Here is an 18,144-nt window from a genome sequence, read left to right as displayed (position 1 = left end):
TAACGTATTGTAGCGATTTACCTTCTTGTTCTACTTTAAGTATGAATTCTCACAGGAAAGCTGTTATATAAAAGAGTTGTGACCCCCTGTATTTATTTACTTGTTTATGTATATGTGAACACATACACAAACACATAATTTCATTTTCTTTCTAATTTATCTATCAGTATATATGCAAAATAAATGGCTAAAATATAAATTGTTTATTTAGAGACTAATTAACAATTTAATGTAAATAAAAGTCGTTTGACAGGTATTTGGTCTTCCGATCTGTAGCGTTTTAAAGCTACATTGATTTATTTGTTTTATTAAAACTTAAATTAAATAAAAATATTGGGATCGAAATATTGGGACTTAAATTTAGATTAGATTGTGAAATGTCAGGGTAAAAACGAACATGTAATCCTTTGGCAAGTTAGTACTGGTAGTTATAAATTGTTAGGAAGGCAGGTTGACTGCCTTGAATTGATTAGAACTTGTCTTGTTGCGAGTATTGTTCTCCTGGTTTGATACAGCTGGACCAATGAGAGAGCACCACGGATGTCCTGCGAAATTGATTGGAAAGGGAAGTATTGAAGCGCCCGCTCATAATTTTTCGCCCTTCTTTTTGGTTTTTTTTCGTGAGTAAAATTAATTGCAGTGTGCCGTATTTCTTAAATTTTTCCGCGAGTGATTTTGAGGAAAAAATTAAATTCAAAGAAACTACAGAGCATTCTGAATAACTTATTCTCGAAGAACAATAGAGCATAATAGAATCATACAAGTTACATTTGGTTCATGCTTGCAAGAGAAGTGAATTAAAATTGAACTTTGTTAATAACTGTAATTGAGATTTGTAAAAGTAGTGATTTATTAATATTTAATTGGAACTGTTTTATTGTCAATTATTAATTGGAAATTAATTAAACATTACTTATTGTTTAAGAGAGTTGTATTTGAATTGCAATGACTTGAAAGTTAAAGTAAAACTATTGGAAAGAGAAGTGTGATTTTTTATTTTGAATTTTGAGTGAACTTAGAAGTTAACATTTTTATTTTAGTTATTTCCAAGTGGTATTTCATTTTTATTATATTTTAGAAGATAGCTCTGATTTTTATTGTTATATATTTGATTAATATTTTTATTTCTTGCCAAAGGAATTTTTAAATTTACTAAACGGTTTGTCAATTCTTTGTGGAAAATAGAGTGATAAAAATTCTGAAAAGTTGAACTTATTAATTTGCCGGTTAAAAATAAATCCATTGTTTTTATTTAGAACTGTGATTTTTATTTTAGACAAACCAGATAATATTTAATAGTTAACAAATTTAGTAATACATTGTACTTAATATTCACTAGGATCTTTACTAATCAAAAAATATTTGATATCGTCTTGGATGTATTATTGATGATTTAAATATTAATACTCTGGAATATTAATATCAACAATCCAAGTCGTTATACCATCATATGTTAGTTTGCTTATTTAAACGCATATGTGACAGATACGGCCAAATACAGAATAATTGAATCGGAAAAAGTAAGCGCTCTGTGGTGTAATGGTAGCACATTCACCCGGCAAGTGAGAGATCCGGGTTCGACTCCTGGCGGAGCAAGTACTTTTTGTGATTCAATGTTTATTGAAATTATATGAAATTATATATATATATATCACGTTTGTACCAAGCGGTACAGTGTATAATAATATTGGGACGTGCTGTACACCGAGTGCATATATCTAGGTTGTGTGCATATAACTTTGGTTGTGAACGTGTTGAAAGCATATGTCAACACTATTGTAGTAAACAATACACTTAAATTCGCAGTTCGATTAAATCCTAATGTAAACTCATTTTGATTGGGCCGGGTTCCTGTCATTATGTTTATGTTATATAGGCTAATTAAAGTATATGGTAAAGATAGATCATAATGGGACGAAATATTTCCTTAAGAAAACATTTCAAGCGTATACAATTAATATAATATAAAAGTACTTAAGAACCGAACTCATTTTAATAATACTAAGGTGCTCACACGGAAATGAAATGAACTAAAATAAATACTAAAAATTACCTATCAAATGTACTAATAGAGGTTTTTAATTAGACATTGTTCACTAAAGAGATTTAAGTTTTAAAAGTGGTATGTGCTGTATCTCAGTTATTATGCATTGTAGACAACTGAAAAGCTTTAACGTTATCAAATTATGAAGAACATTCTTTTTATATATCGAATCAGGATTTTATGAAATGACCATAAGAAATTTTTGTAGTGTACAATTATATACGGAACAAAGTATCAATAAACTTCAAAACAATCATTATCCATCTGCATATCTGTATTCAGTGACATGGGTTGGGTATGGTTGGCCAACCCATGAATGTATGTTATATTTTTATATGTGTTGAAATATACTTTAACATCATTTACGATAGCAAACGATTACTTATACATTTCTAAAACGTGACTGATGATGAATGTTCTTCAATAAAAGTGGCCTTAGGCATGAACGATCTGAAAACTGAAAGATTGCTAAGGTGAGTTACAATTTTACACATTAAAGTCAATAGTTCCAGATGAAAGGGAAACATAAAATCTACCTAATGTCCAAATTTGTCAGTAGGGAGCTAAACTCCACAGACAAAGAAATAAGGAATGATTGGGATCAATGTAATATTAATATTTGAACAAACTGTTTTCAACTCGAATGATTCTGATTGCGACTGTAATAACTTTATTGAAGAATTATGATTTACATATTATACTCGGTAAGGGTTATGTTTTGGCCAATTAAAAAACAAAGGACAGATGGAAGGTGATTTTGGGTGTCTAGTACATAATCTGTCTAGTCACAATGCATTTAATCAGAGCGTAAGGGGTAAGGTTTCGGTTATCTAACCGAGAAGTCACGTGTTCGATTCCCGGGGAGGTGAATAAATAATTTTGCGTTCCGTTTTTATGTAAAAATGTTTGGTCACTTAAACATAATGCCGTAGACGTACAAAGAATCCCTTTCCAAAAAAAATAAAAAAAAACTACATCAAGGCTGATTTGTCTGAAAGATTTTACTTGGTTTGGTGGTAATCAAAAGCCATTGTGTAGACAATATAGCTTGAGAGGAAATCTTTTTCAGAAAGTAGGAGGGAGTAACTACTATAACATCACTTATAAATCGATAAATATGGTCGAATTGACTTCATAAAATGAAATTGAACTAAATGTCTAAATATAACTATTACACTTGGTCTCAAACACGAGTACCGTCTCAAGGTTTGCTACATAGTAATCGGTTAGCACAAGTTTAAATGGAGTGAGATATAGTTTTAAGTTCTTGTTGAGACTGATCCTGAATTCTCTATCAGTACCATGGTGTCGGTTCATGTCTCTCTGGTCTCTCTCATCACTTATTTCCTAGCGACACTGCGGGAACTCAGGAAACTCATTCGGGTTAATGGATTACGTCATCCTTTCCAACAAATCAACTTCTCAAAATGGGAAATTATGGCATTTATATTTCGACTGCAACATCATGCTCTTTCTGACCACGAAATGTCCGAGATGGAACCATAACCTTACCCTACCTGCATGGAGTTCAAAAAGCTTCACCGTAGAGAACATCTATAAAAGAAGTCAATTATAATTAAAGTAGCAACATTTTGCAGATTTAAGTGTTGCTGCCTTCAAATGCGTATTTACACGTTAATTTATATGTTTATTTCTTCAATTATTATTTAATATAACAATCACTAATGAATGTCACTACTTTGTAGAAATGTAAATATATTGAACTTGACACATTTAACAAATATGAAACTCAAATTAAACATAACATTCAGTTTTCCTTAGGTAGATAATCTACAGTAAATGAATATTAGATTTCTTTATAAATCCATGGAAACTCTTTTTTAAATTATAAAATGGCTTGAATTATGGCTTATATAACTAATAAAGTCATTAAGTTCCGCATTTTTAGGTGTATTCATTTACACACTTTTATTATCAATGAGATTTATGAGGGCTATGTGACAAATTAATAGAAAAATGAGTGAACCCGATAGTAGTTACGTAAACTTAGATTTAAACCAAACGTAACTGGCAAGGCAGGCTACATCACGTTCACGTAACATGTATAACTAAAGTTGCAAAACTGCAAGTCTATACATTATTTCATTCTTCAGATTTCCTTGCAAAACATAGATAGAAAAAAAAGAAACATTAGCAGTCTACTAAGAGGTACTCTTCAATGACTCGCTTAAATGCCATTGTTGGATATCCACTATCACGACACTCATTCTTGTCAATGTATAAATAAATTTTGTCTGCAAATAAAATCTTGTCTCCTGATACCTTACGGGTTGACTATTTTTTACTGTGTTTACAAATTTTATTATTGATATTTTTCATTGCCACTATAGTTACAATGGAGTAAGGATAACTGAAATAATTTTAACGTTGTTATCTCAAGAATAAAGGAATCTTTATACTTGAACTTTTGCATGAAGCTTTATATCTATACAAGCAACATCGAGTTGTATAGTTGTTTATGTTATTCCATAGGATTTCGGTAAGCATTAGTGAACATGTTGTCTTATAGAAAACAAGATGTTAATAAAAATAGAAGAATAATTAAATTTTTAAACTAAATATGTAGAATATTATTACAATTTAAGATGTGAAAAATCATAACACGTATCCTAATGTAACTAAGTACAAACTTGCGGTTTTGCATGCAGCCTGTGACGCTATACATGGTGAGGCGTAATACTACCTTGTTTTATACAGTAGATTCATTGGATCTAAACCACCGATAACAAGGCGTCCGTTTGACTACACGAACTGATTGAAAATATAGCATGAATAAATAATCGGATACATACATCAATTTGTTTTGGAATTATATGTATTTATTTGTACTTATATGTTTAGTCATATTATTGTTATGTTACATAAAGATTGTTATTGTTATGTAAGATTAATTAATTTTTTATTCATCACAGAAATGTGGATTAATTAAATAAATTATAGGCTTACTTTACTTTAGGTTTTAAATTGTATTATCTGTAAAACAACTCGAACAATGTGAGAAAGCACTTGGTATTCCGGTAGGAAAGGACAGAACTCCTGCTCAAGGAGTCATTTACTCCCCGTCACGGATATTGGTTTGGTTTGTACAAATGGCCCTCTTACTCAACCTCCCCGCCCACCCTCTTACCTGATAACAGTCTACGATGTAGGGATGGAGGGGGTGCACTTGTCCGTAATGGTCCACTTTCATTAGTACACGCTGAGGTGTTAAGCCTATTTCATTAATAGGCCTCTAAGAATTAAGTTGCTATCAAATATATAGTAAGTTATTATTAAAGAAAACTATGTAAATACTTCTACAAATTAATTTAAATTATTTAATACCAAAAGACTAGTGGAGCGCATCCGGAGGTATATTTTGAAAAAGGAATAAGCCTATATTCTTAGCGTTAGTGAACTATAATAATTCGCTTGTAAAATGTCAGTATAACACTTTAGAGCAGAACAAACCTATATCATAGCCTACAAAGGCAATATATAATCATTTATATTTATATTACTATAGTATTGGATTAGGATTGTAAAAATAGGTAAATCATAATTCATTGTTGCGATTTTAATGAGGTGAAAGCGATTACTTGGAGACTAACCGTGTGTTATACATGGTTAAGGTGATAGGAACAGCTCGTTTCACCCGGCACTTGAGGTGGTTATCGCATGAACGCAGGCAAGATCCCGGGCATTCTCACAGTGACTAAACGGCGACCACTGCTCTATATCTCGCCTTACCCACTGGAAACCTTACTAAAACGTCACAGTTAACGTCACACTCGTAATTAGTATTAATAACTTTTTCCAACATCTACTCCAAGTATTTAATTCTTTAATGTATTAGAATGGGAAATAACTTATAGGAATTTTTATATTAACGCCAAAAACTGCTAACACTTAAAATAATACATGAGGTAAGCAGAAGGAAACATAAATGGGAAATTTTATATCGGTTAGTAAACCGATATATTACAGTAGTAATATGAAACAAGATCAAGAAAACTGCTTGAAATGTTACGCGTAGTATGGTACCACTAAGTTAAGTAAGTATTAAAACCCTCGAAAATGTGTAGTATGACTGCTAAAATTATTTGGAACATACATGTTTTGATAAAAGAATTCACTGAAATTTACTATGGTTTTTAAAACTTATAACTAAATGAAAATCTAAACAGAGATATATTTTTAGAAAAATTCTAAAAAATTAACCCTATTTATTTCAATCAACATTAATAAATGTAAAAGTTTATTAATGTTTTCTCTAGTTTCTGTGGACGTCGTAATGCGAAAGTATGTAAATAATAAAAATATGAAATGGTAAGTTTTATATCATATCGTATTTTGCCACCTAAATTTGTCTAAAACTTAAAACTGACCATGTGGCCATAATTATTAGGTACATCATCCTCAGGTAAGTAAATAAGGAGACAAGTCACAAATTTAAGGGACTACATGTTTAAGTGACATGCATTAGAATATTTAAGTGCTATGTATAATAAATATATGAGATTTGAAAATATTACTATTTATTATTTTAAAGTTTTCTGATATATGTTTTATGTAGAACTTTAAAGAAGATAGCGAGGCTGACAACAGATTGCTTTCTCAAGAAAACTTTCATAAAACCATACGGTGTTTTATTATAAATGCAAATCGATCTCGGTGATATTTGAGCGTGAATAATTCATACAAACTGCTTCTATCAATGTCATAGTCAGTACTAATGTCAGTTATCAGTGACAGGATTGTTTCTAATGAGTATGTCAATCCAAGTGATGATTCCAATGGCGTGCAAATAACGGTGATTGATTGTTTAAACATACAGACATTTCTATTACAGTTGGACCCGTTACCATTTAATTTACTATAATAATGGAAGTTTTCTGAGCACTATTATTTGCCTAAAATATTTCCCATTCAAGCCATGTTATAAGATATATTAAATGATGAAAGGAGTTTTTAACAGGATTTTTAGGAGTTGTCATTTTCAGGGGCGTTGTTCCTGATGTTAGGTGTTTTTATCAATAATATTGTAACTGTTTCATTCGGTTGAATTGTCTATTAGGGTAGTTTTTAACATAAATTTAACAATGCTTTTATGTATAAATTTGTCGTACACAGAGTTATTGTATATTAAAATCTTAAAATGTATTTCAACTATACATAGTACTCCTTAACCAAGTATGTTCATAAAATCTGCTCCTTTGTGTATATATTACATAAAAAATTCTATTTTCCCTTAATTCGTGTAAAATGTTAGTTCTGAGTGTTAGTGAAGCTATCTGAAAACACGATATCCAAAAAACATAATTACCAAGTAGGATTGAGATTTGTCATACAGTTTCATTTATAAACCAATTTAGTTAAATGATGGTTCTAGTCACTCCTTGGGAATTGGTTGAACGTTACCAAGAATCTTTATTTTTGCCTTTTCGTGAACCGTCATAGCAACGAGTATCCACAGAATAGATAAATTAGTAAAATAAGTGAGTACAATAATGTTATATCTTAAAATTTAACATAGTTACACATGTAACTTAATAAAACAAGTTAGATATTAAAATTGTTCATGCAACCTCAGCGAAGCCTGTTATGAGAGACGTGGTGTCATATACTCCAACCTTGTTTTGTAGGAGCATTTCTCGTGCACATTTATTGTAAATACAATTTTTATCAGAGCACATTTTCTTATTTTACATATACTTACTCATTAAGATGTGATAAACCTTGAAATTCCACTGTTTTAGAGAACAAATTTATTAATATGTTACGATGTGAGACAGTAGGCAAATTTTAAAATCATTTCATGAAATGCCATACTGAAATTTTACATAAGTGTACGGTTTAATATAATATTAACTGTTATCTTATGGTTTGAATTATTTGTATTCTTTTTAAAAGGGAGAGGTCTATCGTGATGGGCGACTGGCTTGTTCGAGGATCTTATAAACAGTAATAAAGAGGAGAGTCGATATAAATGAAGGTCAGTTATACTGATAAAAAAATGTTACGTTCACACACAGGATTTGATCCTGCGCTATCTCTAATTCAGATTCAAAGTCAGACGTCTTATCCCACTCGACCATCGACACCCCCATCTATGCCGCTTATGAAATATGGCAGTTTCGTTATTACTCAAGATGCTGCTTTTTATATTATTATATATTATATTTTGCTACGTGTTTTAAATTATATTTAGCAAACATGCATTAGCATTAGCAAAAAATATATACATGTTGAATGGAAGTTTCATAAATGCTTCCATTGCTTTTTTATTGTAGATTTTAAAATACTTATCATTTTAGCTTAATCATATGAGAGAACTTTAAACGGATACCAGTGCTTCATTTAAAGATAATACAATTGTAAATCCATTTTTAGATTTCCTTTAAATAGTCCCTAACCAAATTATCTCCAATCTCTACAAATTTTAAACAAACTAACATTTTATTGCATACAGAAAGTGTTAGAATCTGTTGATTAAATCTACTTAGTGTTTCTTAAATAATTTTAGATACAACTCGTAGAATTATGTAAAACCATCATAACAATCTTGAAATGAATTATTTGTTTGTTTTGGCTTATAAACGTTTTAAGCCAGGTTAACCATCAAAGATTTATATATTTATTTGAAAGTGTTTACAAATTTCAAAATTATTTAGTCATTTTCTAAGAATGATTTAAACATAGTATTGTTTGTAAATTATTCTAATTTAGTATAAATACTGTGGTATTTACTAAAGTTCAAACAGCTACTAACATCTTACTGAAGCTGTTTATTAATATCCTGTTTTGTGACCGTAATTATAAGTCAATAATATTTTTGAAAAATACTTATAACTCCTCCATTTTTGAAAATGTATTAGTCATGTTCATTTCATTATGAGGCTTTACTTTTTAATCACTGTTTTAAAAAATCATTATTTTAAATGTGTATTTACTGTATGAAACCTAAGACTAAGAGAAGGAAATGTAAAGGCAAAGTTGTAATCCAGTTTGGTGCAGACAAGCTGTGTAAGTAGGGAACAATGTTACGCCAAATGGCAAGTTCAACTTATTTGCTCCTTATTTTATCCAACGTTTCTTGAAAATTGTACAGCGTGTATAAAATACCTAAATCATTTCTCTTAAAATAACTTAGCACATTTGTTAAACAAGCTATTACGGTACATGTTACAAAAGTCAAGATCTGAACATGAATGTGGGCCATATAACCGTACATTGTAGTACTAATACTAACAATTCGTTCCTCATTTACAAATCCATATGTAACAACAACTTATTTGCGGATTTTAATTTTATTATTAAAGAGGATTGTACAGAAAATTGAATACTACTAGTACCTACTAAAATAAATGCAGTTATAAAAATAACATTTTTATAAACATTATATTTGGAAGATTCTGGGATAAAAAGTAAATAGTTGAAAATTTTCAGAAATTTGGTAAAATGATGGTATCACCGCTTAGATAAAAGGAAATTTTGCTCAGTCAAAAACTGGACTCCATAAAATATGCTTGGACGTTCCTGGTATGTGGGTGTAAATCAATACTTTTAATGGATTACAATTTGTTAAACATTACTCTTTATGTATATTTTACTAATTTTATGTCTTTTGTAGTTTTTATTTTAATTTTTAATTTGGGGGAATTAAAAAAAAAGTTATCTTGGCATAATTTTAAAAATTTGATACGTTAAAATGGAATTTACTGCGTTTCATTTTATGATACATTGTAATAAAAGGTTGTCTTGTAGAGTGTTGTTCTTGAAAGAGATTATCCTGCATTTTTACGGCGAATATTGTTGCAAAGCCAACTATATTCTATTTTACGTCCACTCAAATTGTTTTATAAATATAAACTTTTATAAATATAAATGTTTATAAACAAAAATTATAAAGACGTCACATTTATAGCATTGCCCTTGATTTTATATAACCTGTCTAAAAACCGATCACAGGCAATGAATGGGTGAATAAGCCGATAATACTTTAGAAACTCTCCAGAAAGTGGTAACAGTTGTAGTTAGGCTTATTTTAATTGTATTTAAAATCTGTTTAATTAGACTTTGAATTGAATCTTAAATATGATAAAATAATCAAACTGGGAGGGTATATTTTTATGAAATACATCGCATGGCCATTAAAATATTCTAGTTTATTGCACATAAATTCAATATCCAGAAATACTACAATATCAGTCATCCTTTATCAGACCGACATCTTTTGTAATAAGAAGTATTTATTACATTTACTTTTGTGTTAATTTATTTTACTTTGGCTCCAGATTGGCAAAGTACTACTTTAACGAACTAAAGCATCGTTGTTTTACAGATAAAAAAACTACAGAATATACTAAAGAATGGATGTTTTCACCAGTACTTTATACTTAAAAAACACAGAGTATAGTTATTTGTAGTGTTTTGTGATGATTAGGCCAGTTTCATCTTTATAAATAAACTAATATATGTTTTAATCTATAATGGTTTTCTAACTGTTTGAACAATATCCATATTTGCATTAGTCAGGTGATCATTTTTTTGGATTTCAATGTGTACAAGTCAATGTTACACATAAATATTATTGACAATATCAGTAAAATTTTGGATTTATACGTTTTAAATGGAGTTTACAGTTTTATTTTCTCACACTTAACATTGCCAATAACACCATATTTAATAAATTTTAGAACGTCAGTTATTTTCTTTTACATAAACAAGGCATTTTAAACGTAGTTTTAGTAATTTTTTTGGAAAAGTAGGTTAGAAATCAACTGAGTTTACAGCTTCTACAAAAAATATACAGTTTACATAAGTACGTATCAACCTAGATTTAATAGCAATGTAAAATACCAACACAGTGGCAAATATCTAAACAGTTAAATTGTAATTAGTGATGCCAAAAAGGGGTGACAGTTAGACCTGACAAGACTAGAAGTCAAACTCGAAGTTCGTGTTATTCAAAGCCCGCACTCACTCAACTTTCACGTAACCAACTCACCTGGTATTTAATCTAACTTTTTGTTCATCTTCCATTCATTAAAAGGGTGTTGTGTTGAAAACTGTTGTCTTCTCTTCCTCTCATTTATAACTTTTCATGTGGCTGTTGAGTAAAGTCCAATATTTAATAAAAATGTATATTTAACTCAGACTGTTTTTCTGTTTGAAATTTACCCCTGTATTTATTTACTTATTTAGTATATGTAAACTCATATACAAACAACATTGTTTCATTTTGCTTTCTGAGTTATCTATGAGTATATATGAAAAATAAATGTCTGAAATATAAATAGTTTATTTAGGGACCAACTTCACTCATAATCATTTTTAACTAATGATTTGCACAAATATTAAATGAAAAGGGAATACTATTATTAAAAGATTACAATGCACTATAAATTCTTTATTTTCTTTATGAGCTAATATGATCGTAGCGTTGGGGTAAGGCTCTGGCTCTCTAATAGAGAGGTCACGTGTTTGATTCCCGGGGAGGTGAAAAAATAATTTTAAGTTCCGTTTTCCCATGAAAATGTTTGGTCACTTAATCGTAATGCCGTTGATGAAAAAATGATCCCTTTCTGAATAAAATAATTTAAAACTACATCAACTATGACTTGTCTGAAACATTGCACTTGGTATTGGTGGTAATCAAAAGCTATTGTGCAGACAATATAGCTTAATATTGCTAAATGAGCAAACCTTTTTCAGAGAGTATGAGGGAGTAACTACTACATCCATAAAAAGCGATAACTATGGTAAAATTGGCTACATAAAACGAAATTGAACCAAATGCCTAAATATGACCATTAAGCTTGGTCTCAAACAAATGTACTGTCTCAAACTTTGACATTTAGTCTTCGTTTTGCACAAGGTTATATTGAGTGAGGTATGATTTTAAGAGATCTTGTTGAGACTGATCCTGAATGCTGCATCAATACCATGGTGTGGGTTAATTTCTCTTTGGTTTATCTCATCACTTATTTCCTAGCGACACTGCGGGAAATCGGGAAACTCATTCGGGTTAATGGATCTCGTCATCCTTTCCAACAAATCAACTTCTCAAAATAGCAAAGTATGACATTTATATTTCTTTAAGAATAACATTATTTTAAATATTACGACTGCGTCATCATGCTCTTTAAGGCCAGGAAATGTCCAAGATGAAACATTAATATTACTAAGAAGTTACTTAAGAAGTTCCAAAAACATTCATCGTTAAGAATACCAATAAAAGAATACTATTAAAATTAAAGTATAAAAAAATAGTTTTTAATTAGAAAGTAGCTAGAATTTAGTTATGTAACTAACAAAGTTGAAATAAATTCATTATTATTAAGGATAACATCTAGTAAATATTTACATATTTATATAATTTTTAGGCAGGAGGTACGTATGGATGATATATAAGTAATAATAATCCTTTACAAATTGTTTATTTATTTATACAATTAATTTATATAAACGTAAAAATATATAAATTTAGTTTCATTACTTTTATTTTGCTTACGTCAATCATGACTATTATGTCCCTCCCAAGGCAGCCATGTTTGACATGTATGCGGAATGAAACCACCACAGCGGTTCAGGGTTAGTTATGGTCAGACGTCCACACCATCTGGTGTAGTAGTTGACCGAGTTACACAAACATGAACTAAGCGAAATGAAAATATTGCTGTTTAATGATACTTTATACATTCTAATAGTATTATATATGTTATAGTATCTTTGTTTGTTTTGGGTTAAGCCTAAACAAATCAAACGATTGTACTGAAATTGCAAATGGACATTTTACGGTTACTGGTATGAATATAGGCCTATTTTTATTTCTAAAATCCCTTTTGGGTTACACCACACTGACTTAATGTAGTGAAAAACCCATCTTGGTCTCTAAAGTGATGGCATATTAATTGAAAGAGACTTTTAAATATTTTATAACAGTACAAGCATATATTTAATTTTTTTAACCACTATTTTCATTTGTTTGGATTTATTTTGTGTAAGTTCTCTAAGGAGCAACCATTGTTATGTTTACATTTTTAGATTTCAGTGATTTGGTAAATACTCATCTACCTTATAAAATCTCATAAAATAAAAAATAATCGGAATTAAACTATAAACACCTTTTAATAAATTGGCTATACCTATGCTAGATGAAAGTTTGCTGGAATGTTTTCTCGAACTAATATACCAATTTCAGCTCTGAATGTCCTAAAATATAAAAAATATTTTCAATTCATACAAAATTACCATACATATTTAACGAATATTAAGTATTAGATATAATAGACAAAGTACTATATAACTTTTACTATAATTTTAAGACTTTTATAAAGCCCATCGTAGTTGTCTTTTGACCGAGATAGGCTTCTAAGATCTGTGTACAGCTGTAAATAAATAAAAACGCATCATTGCCCTCGGAAATATAATTCACTTGTACCAGAAGTGACACATACAAATCCTACGAAATTGCCTTCGAATCCGTGAGTAACTGCTAGTATTTAATATAGACCTGTCTAATGTAATAAACCTCATGAATGATTTTTTGTGAAAACTTTTTTAATTTTCCCTGCTCTCGACATTAAGATCTCAAACCTATTAGTTTTAAACACGTATCTATCCGCTTAGTAAATATATCTTGGACTTGTGAAAACAATAACAGCCACAAGATTTCGGACATTTGCCATCGTTATAGTTACAAAAGGTAACTCTAACACAGCGTTAGAGGATTGGAATCTATCCTCTTCGTCAGGTGGGAAAGGTATTAATACATACAACAATAAAGAACATAAAGAAGGGAAAGAATAGGGTTGAACCATACCCATAAGCTGCGTAGGAGTCCAGTCCAGGCGTTGTCACTGGCTTTACATTGTCACTGTTCTTTATTTTTGTATGTATTAATACCTCCCCTATTTGTTGAAGAGGATGGGTTCCAATCCTTGAAACATTGTATCTTTTGTAACTATAACGATGAAAGTTTACTGAAATACTGTTATCCCTTCAAATTTTCCATAGTCATTAACAAACTTAAACCAAAAAATAACGACCATTTAAAAAAACAATAGAGAAGGTAACTTGAATGATAATGATTAACATATACAAAAACATTCTTGCACTTTCACTTTTTTATATATTTTTTATGTTTTATACTTCATTTTTTTAGTGGAGATGAAATTTATGAGATTAATACAACAAAAATACAAGATTTTGCAAACTTGATAGTAGTGACGTAAACCAATTAGATTTAAACCAAAAACAGACAAGGTAGGCTACATCACGTGTACGTGACAGGTAAAACTGTAGTTGCATGCAAAAATTCAAGCCTATAAATTAATTAATTCTTAAGTTATTGTTGCAAAACATAGATAAGAAAGAAATGTTGGCAGCCTACTGAGAGGTAAGCTTCAAAGACGCTCAGCCAAATTCCACTAATGGATATCCACCATCATGGAATTAATTCTTGTCAATGTAAAATTGAAGTCAACAAATAATGTATTGTTTCGAAATACCTTACGGATTTTACAGTATCTACAAGCTAATTTATTCTGTGATATTTTTCTTTGCCGTTATAGCTACCCATTGAAATTTAGTAAAACCATTCGCTAAACACCGAGCCAAATCGCATGTAGTGACATATATCACTATAAACGATTGTATAAGTATTATGACAATAGATAGGCTTTGCAAACACTCATTCAATAAATTTTATTTATAATTAATTGGCTTGGAAAACTTTAACATCCAGTCTCGTTCATTTTCCTTTAAAGGCTATCGATGAGTTTAGGATGATGGAGTTAAGCCTTACTGGTTGAGAAATTGACCAGCCACTCTGACTACAACATGATCAGTAGCAAACATTTAAGAAGTTACGATTCTATTTAACAATATTACATAATAATGTTTTAAGTAACACTAAAACTAATTTTAATAATATCACATTTCCAATGGCTACCTTTTACTGATTATATGATCAACAATTCAGGGGTATACAAAACAGCAATACACGTTTCATATAACCATTTTTTAAATTGTACAGAAATACAAATTTACATATTTTCATCAATTTTTTAAACACTAAAAATCTTTTAATTTATTAAAAGACAATACGAGGATAGTTTCCTTATATTATTCATTTAGTAAGATAAAAATACCTAGCAAGCAGGTTTTTAATACACAGTTTTAGGTTCAAAAGCTTAAAGTATACATTGCCTATCAGTTATAAAGGAAAAAGTCCTAATTTTTCACAACACCAGGAGGGCAATTCTACTGAGGAAAATAAGGAACTTCCAACTGCACAAAAAATAGTTTTATAACTCCTAAGTTCGTATACAAAGTTTGAATTCAACTTTAATGAGGTTCATACTCGTAGAAATTTGTTTCCATTATCCCTATACGTAGTGTGCGAGAAGCACGATAAACGGTAAATATCCCATGCCTGCAAATTTAAGTTTGTTTGCGACTATCATTAAAAAATTATCCGTATATTTAAAGTTGTATTGGCAGATTTGTACACAGGATGATTGAAAAAAATGTAAAATAATCTATTTTGATGATATCAAGGTTTTGCAGGTTAAACTCTATTCGTTTTAAAATTACTTTCATTGTGTAAAATGTTTAAACTATACTATTTTATTTTGTTACGAAAGCCTTTATTATGAAAAATAAACTAAACTATATAATTGCAATATTTACAACTCATACCTGAACAATGGGTTAACTCTAACAATCTCCAACGCGATATTTATACACAAAGATAATAACACTTACTGGACTTGTATAAATATAATTTCAAATAATCTATCATATTCAATACTTCCGTTCAGATCACCCACCTTCAGAACTTACATTCCAACGTCATGCAGACAACCTTACTTGTCACCATTAAATAACAATGCATAATCTGTTTTAAAGTTAAATTGTAACTTATTAGCAAATCCTTTAGAGAAACTCTGTGAAATAAACTTTCCTCTCAAGGTAGACGTGGTCTTTATTGTTTTACTGCTTTTCTCCTCACGTTTTCGTAATTAGCAATAGAACTACTGTAAATGGGTTGAGCAAAAGCGAGTGGGTAAAGTTTGACTATATGTCACCTTTACAACCAATGTTGTTTAAATTTGTTAGGTGTCCTCTATAACCTTGTTGTTTTAGAAAACGTTAGACCTATCACACATCATACACAACTTTAGTACACTATCGTATCTGTTTGTAAACGTGTAAAAAACCTGGGAAGTACATTAAAAAGTGAATGATTGATTTAAAAAGTATTAGGCGGTGGTTTATAAAAAATATTATTTTAAGTACTCAAAATAGACTTTGACAAAATTTTAGTCTTAGATACGGCCAAATACAAAATAATTGAATCGTAAAAAGTGAGGGCTCTGTTGTGTAATGGTAGCACATTCACCCGGCAAGTGAGAGATCCAGGTTCGAGTCCCGGCGGAGCAAGTACTTTTTGCGATTCAATGTTTATTGAAATTAAAAAAGGCTATTGCCAATTATACAAATTTAACGTATATATATATATATATATATATATATATATATATTTCTTTGATATATATATCACTATCTTTCTCAAAACTACTTTTATTAGAAACTAGTATAAAATTATGTGTTTTAGTTTAGTTTTAGCCAGCCAGGTGTGATTATTGTTTATTTTTCTTATTATTTGTTGTTTTATATTACTTTATACCATATAAAAGTGTATTTCGGTTTTTCATTGTGTTATGTTGTAAGAACATAAATTCTATTCTTTCATTAATGCCACGTATTTAATATAACGAAAGATAAATGAGAGGAACTTATTTTATAGCCCACGTTGCTTTATTTACGGCATATTTCAAACAGAAATAACCATAAACAATTTAATCAACTTATTGAATAATGATTATTTTCGTTATTAACTTGCAAACATCTCTGTAACACAAACTCTAAACGTTAATGTGGCTTTAGTTCAAATTACTTCATTCATTGTTAGCCTTAAAGCAGAGTATTCAATATTCGGTTGAGTATTCAACATTCAGAGTCATGAATGGTTCGTCATTGAATATCCCCAGTTGAGAGTTTGAAGCCTCTAAGTCATCACATTATTTGTCCAACTGTGATTACACAATGTAGACAAATGATTAAATGTTCTCATTATATCGTTGTTGATGTTTCATGTTGTTTCCAGCATAGTTAATCTACAGTAATTATGTATTAATTTCACTTTATTTTGATTAAATATTACCATTCTAGCCTTATTTCTACTAAAACGAAAGTAATTTTTGCCAGCATCTGGTGTTAATGAAATATTATTGAACGTAATGCGCTACCCGTGGTTATTTACTTGTTTTTTTTACAAGGTAAAAAGTCTTCCTTTAAGTGTAAGTCTGTCGAAAGAAAACTTAATAATAAGTTGAAAATCATAAAACCAACATACACATATTACCCGTACGTCACAAAATATGGCTGCATTCACGTCAAGAATTGATAAAGTACACAATTAAAACTAAAGATTTTAATAAACATTTAAATAAAATATCCCAAAATAATGAATACAAGCCAAGCATGATTAATATACTATTGAAGAACCACAAAAAGCAACAATACAAGAAGGAAGGGATATTATATACATTCGATTAGACTATCTTCGTAAACAGTTTCATAAAATTATTAAATCATTTCATAAACAAGGATATCAAAGAGCTTACAACTTCTAATAGGCTCGTCCTTATAATGAAAAATGAAAATAATTCATTATCCCAATTTAAAAATTGACAAAAGCGAAGTATAAAAATTAAAATACAACGATTTTCAAAAACCACTCTATTGGAAAAACCCGTCGACCCTGCACAATTAGATTTAATAAACTCATAAAAGCAATGAAGATATCATAAAATTCAAAATATGCTGACCATCTAAAATAACACCAACAATACACATACATCGAAAACTAAGTTGAAATTATTACATAAAAAGGCATTTATGTTTATCTCTAGAATATTTTTTAATTTTTAAAAGTGCCAAGATTAATCCTATGTATTAGCATTATTTAAAATATGTATTATTTAATAGAATTTTTGAACTAAGTAAATTAATCAAATATAAATAAT

Source organism: Homalodisca vitripennis, chromosome 2 (genome assembly GCF_021130785.1).
Source record: "Homalodisca vitripennis isolate AUS2020 chromosome 2, UT_GWSS_2.1, whole genome shotgun sequence".
NCBI classification, from domain to species: domain Eukaryota; kingdom Metazoa; phylum Arthropoda; class Insecta; order Hemiptera; family Cicadellidae; genus Homalodisca; species Homalodisca vitripennis.
The sequence above is the reverse complement of the archived record's forward strand: the minus strand, read 5'-3'. Positions refer to the sequence as shown.